General features: G+C 47.4%; 1 pseudogene across 1 annotated transcript; it reads right to left on the minus strand.

Annotated features, from left to right (window-relative positions):
- Nucleotides 1–3,225: 3,225 nt before the first annotated feature.
- Nucleotides 3,226–3,865, minus strand: LOC308256609 (peptidyl-prolyl cis-trans isomerase A-like; annotated as a pseudogene). Its single transcript has 2 exons — nucleotides 3,388–3,865; nucleotides 3,226–3,230 (listed from the first exon to the last, which is right to left on the minus strand). The product of its transcript is annotated as a peptidyl-prolyl cis-trans isomerase A-like (transcript).
- Between the last annotated feature and the right edge of the window lie 1,259 nt (nucleotides 3,866–5,124).

Here is a 5,124-nt window from a genome sequence, read left to right on the forward strand (position 1 = left end):
TGAATGAAACTTCCTTGTATTGCTGCAAGTCTGCAGACCATCGTCTTCTGAAGACAATCTCTCTACTTAGCAATACTATGAAGAGCAGCCCCTAACTTAGCAGCTACTATATGCCAGGCTCTGAGCTAGGATCATCGATAAATTCCTGCTGTTGACCCTGAAGAGTAATACACTAACAGTAAGAGGGGTTAGCTCTGTGCTGCCTGATATGGTAGCCACTAGCTCAGCCGTGGGCAAACTACGGCCCGCGGGCCGGATCCGGCCCATTCAGCTGTTCTATCCGGCCCACGGAGCTGAAAGAGCAGAGGGTTCTCTTGCTCTCCCCTCCGCTCCTTCACCAGCAGCAGTATTAACATGGCAACGTCAGGAAACACAGCCGCAGCTCCTTCTTCTGAGTGGGCGGATATAAATTCAGTAGAAGGAACAACCTCTCAATCTTCCAGAGGGTCCTTGTAATGCCCGCGGACGCGTCCCCCGACATCACCCTGGGAATGTGTAGACACATTATCGTGGTGATGTAGGGAGACACACCCCTGGAGAGCACAGTATCAGAGCATTAGCTAAAAAGGAGACCAACAATACTGTTCCCACTGAAGTTGATGTTTTAAAGACCAAAAACCTTTCAACCCAGTCTACATTGCCATCTACATCTACATCCCGGGCATAATTTGGAAGTTGCACTAAAGGAAATGTTTAATTTACTGTTTACACATTTTGTTATTTTCTATTTGTTTTAGTTTTAAATTATTTTATTATATTTAAGTTTAATTTGAAAGGCTTTTGTACCTTTCCTTTGTTAGGCAATTTTATTTTGCCTTTGCCATCTTCAATATAAGGTATGTTATTGTGCTATGATTCCTCCATTTTTTGAAGTTTCAAATTATAATAATTAGTGTTTACATTCTTCTTGTTAAAATGTTTGAAATGAATAAAACTATTGAAATAAAAAAAAAGACCGTACCCTTTTATGTAATGATGTTTACTTTGAATTTATATTAGTTCACACAAACATTCCATCCATGCTTTTGTTCCGGCCCTCCGGTCCAGTTTAAGAACCCATTGTGGCCCTTGAGTCAAAAAGTTTGCCCACCCCTGCACTAGCCACATGTGGCTACTAAAATTTAAAGTCATTAACAATTAAGTAAAATATAAAAGTCAGTTCTTTGGTTGCACAAGCCTCATTTCACCTGTGGCTAGGGGCCACGGAGTTAGACGGCTCAGAATAGAACATTCCCATCACTGTAGGAAGTTCTATCAGCAGCACTGAGTTAGGGCACCTGCAAGGTAGGGTAAAAGTACAGGCTCTAGAATCAGATCTTTCGTTCTGCCCTAGAGTCATTTACCCACTCTGTAAAATGGGTACACCATCAATGCCTTCCATAGAGTTTGATGTAAGGATGTGATGCTAAGAACAGTCAGGCATATAATAAATGCTAAAATGTATATTAAAATTTAAAAAGCTTTCCACACACACTCAAGGAGTGAGTAGTGACTAAACCAGGATTAAGAGTGTTTGGCCCTGCAGTCCATGCCCTTTGCCTCCAAGCCTCCTTTTATTTAACAGTTGCTACATCCAGGGCATGAAGCAGGTTCTTTCCACCATCTAGTTCATTTCACATCCCGCCCCCCGCCCTACACACACACACACACACACACACACACACACACACACAGGGCTCCATGCTGTGAGCCCTGTTTACAGATGAGCAAACTGAGGCTCTGTAGGTTGATGTCCACACAACCATCCCAGCTTGAACCTAACTTTGTTGGGCAAAAAGGCCCATGTCTTTGGCACTGCGGCCCCTGCCTCCCAGAGGCCTCCCTGGGAGCCGAGGTCTTGGAGGCCAGAATGGAGGCAGGAAATGAGCATGCTGGGCCCTCCTCTGCCAGACTCATTATCAGGGATAATTTTAGACTTGGTCCCACCCAGGCTCAGGCCTAGGAGGCCAGTCGCGATCTCCGCAGGTGCCGGCTGCCTGGAGGGGGCTGCCTTTTGGAAGTCGGTAGAATCAGCATTAAGCCACATTTTTATAGAGCCCACTCTTTGTCACCGTTAAGCATTTTTCCCTTTTAAAGCGCATTAATGCTACAAGGACTGGATCCAGGGGAGTCACAGCTGAGTCACCTAATTTGCCCTTATGGACTGCAGCTTTCGGCTTCTTAGTTTAGCTGTTCTTCGGTGCCTCAGACAATTTCTTTCCTCTCCCAGTGCCAGGGCAAGAAATATTTTGTCCTTTTGAACTGAACCACCCACTGTTTTTCACTTCTCTAGAGCACTCTCCCTTTTCTTAAGGGATGCTCCAAGGGGGGTGGGTGGGGAGCTTTTGCCCACTCAATTATCCACGAAAAGTCCCAGAAATAGAGGCTCTTAGCTGGGTGGGAACGGGCCAGTATCAGAGGAAAAAGAGCAATAGGAGCTGAATCAAAGCAAATAGAAGGCGTCCAGGTGGCCCTGGGGAGAAAGGCCTGGGGAGACTGCACGCCATCTGGGCTGCAGGAGACCTTGAATCACTGGGGAAGCCTTTTATTAGAATCTCTCCCCTCTGACAGCCTCTTAAATAAGAAACACAGGTATTTCTGCTGAGGCACCACTTACTGCTCCTGCGCGTACAACTGATTCAACACCAGGAATATTCTAAAGGACTTGGGCAGCTCTGATGAGGCACCTTGCTGGTCCTCCCGCTGCATTTATAACCCAGGTGTCATCTCCACCTGTCAGTCACCTTGACCGTCAGCCCTTTCCTGGCTGAAAGGTAGACAGCAGCTGAAAACGTTCTGGACTTCCATGTGTCTAAAGGCAGAAAGTGAGACAGACGCAGGTGTGTAAGAAGCAGAAATGTGAGATTGACAGGTATGCCTCAGAGATTTGCAGGTTCAGATCCAGACCACCACAATTAAATGAGTATTGCAATGAAGTGAGTCATAATCTTTTTGCTGGTACAGGGTCTTGCCTTTAATTTTTTAAAAGTGCAACATCTGCCCAGCCTCTGTGGCTCAGTGGTTGAGCATCGACCCATGAACCAAGAGGTCACCGGTTAGAGTCCTGGTCAGGGCACATGCTCCAGTTGTGATCCCCAGTAGGGGGCGTGCAGGAGGCAATCAGTCAATGATGTTTCTTCCTTCCTTCTTTCCTTTCTTTCTTTTCTTTTCTTTTCTTTTTTTTTTTTTTGACAGACAACTGTTTAGTTTTTATTTCATAATCATACACTTAACTCTGCAATCCAGCTAGACTGGGAAGGGGCAAGGAAATTATGGAACCCAATGAACTGGCAAGAGCACTAAGATTATAGAACATTCCAAGCAAATTGGGGTGAAGGGGTGCTCTCCTGAGCTGCAGAAGGAATGGTCTGGTGGTGAAGATAAAACACAAGTCAAATTTATGTCCACAGTCAGCAGTGGTGATCTTCTTGCTGGTCTTGCCATTCCTGGACCCAAAGCGCTCCATGGCCGTCACGATATGCATGCCTTCTGTCACCTGCCGAAGGCCACATGCTTACCACCCACCCACTCAGGCTGTGCAGCACAGATGAGAAACTGGGGACCGTTTGTGCTGGTCCAGCATTTGCCATGGACAGACACCAGGACCTGTATGTTTCAGGATGAAGTTCTCATCCTCAAATTTCTCCCCATGGATGGACTTGCCGCTGGTGCCATTATAGCGTGTGAAGTGACCATCCTGGCACATAAATCCCGGGATAATTCTGTGAAAGCAGGAACCTTTGTAACCAAATCCTTTCTCCCCGGTGCTCAGAGCACGGAAGTTTTCTGCTGTCTTTGGAACTTTGTCTGCAAACAACTCGAAGGAGATGCAGCCCGAGAGCTCGCTGTCAACAGCGATGTCGAAGAACACAGTGGGGTTCACCATAGCTGGTCACAGGTGGCTCTGGGGCGGCGGCGTCTGCAAAGCCAATGAAGTTTCTTTCTTATGGATGTTTCTATCTCTCTATCCCTCCCCCTTCCTCTCTCTCTCTAAAAATCAATAAAAAATATATTTTTTAAAAATATATAAATAAATAAAGCAAGCAACAGCTGTGGAGCACAAAAAAGCAAAGTGCAATAGAAGGAGGTTTGCCTGTACTGATCCAACCATCACAGTGAGCACTTACCGAGCATGGGCGTGTGGCAGACATGAACGCACTGAATCCTCGCAACAACCCTATGATTATCACTTTGCAGAGAAGGAAACTGTAGCACAGACAGGTATGCAGCTTGCCCCAGGTTGCACAGCCAGTAAGTGGCAGAACTGGGAACTGAGCCCCAGCCACCTGGCTCTAGAGCCTTACCCACTAGGCTACACTGCCTTGCATGTGTCCTCTCAATTGCCCTGAGAAGCTCCCCCATCAAATATCTATTCATGTACTGGCTTATTTCATGCACCTGGCTCTGGCTGAGTGGCAAGAATGGGGTGGGGACACTAGAAGAGATGGAAGGGCCTTGCTTCTACTTGGTAGACAAGGCCACCATGCCGAGTGAGTGGCAGTGAATGACAGCAGCAGCAGGAACTGTCCCCCTGGACCACAATCCTGGGGGACACCACAGAGGGTGGTCAGGGGTCTGGTGAGCTTTGACTCTATTCTCCCAGCTCCCTCAGCCAGGAACCATTCTTGACTCTGTCCTCCCCTCCCACTGCCACATTTTCCCTCCTAAAAATCTCTTGACTCCATCCCTCTCTTCCTCCCTGTATGACCAGCCTCGCCAGGGCACCCCCACATTTCCCTCCTGGGGACTCCACACTTCCTCCTCGCTGCTCTCTCAGCTTCTCTCCTACGCACCCCAAATAAGTCCACTCTGTCCTTCATGGTCTTTCCTAAACTTTAAAATCTAACAGGGACATCCAATCATGTCATTCCCTCTGCTTAAAACCCTCCACTGGGATAAAGTCCACATTCCCATATGTGGCCTACAAAGACCTATCAAATCTAACCTGCCCCTCCCAGCCTCATCGCTCACCTCTTACACCCTTGAACTCCATGTTCCTGCCCTCTAGAAATACTCAGAGCCTCCAAATTCTGTGTCCTTCCTCAGTGCTGGGCCTTCCCCCAGGCTGCTTTCTCTCTCCTCCCATCCCCTCTCTTCTCCCTTGACTTGGCTGATTCCACTGGCTCTGTTGGATAATGCATCTCT

The sequence above is a fragment of the Plecotus auritus genome, assembly GCF_963455305.1.
Source record: "Plecotus auritus genome assembly, chromosome: 8".
NCBI lineage: Eukaryota > Metazoa > Chordata > Mammalia > Chiroptera > Vespertilionidae > Plecotus > Plecotus auritus.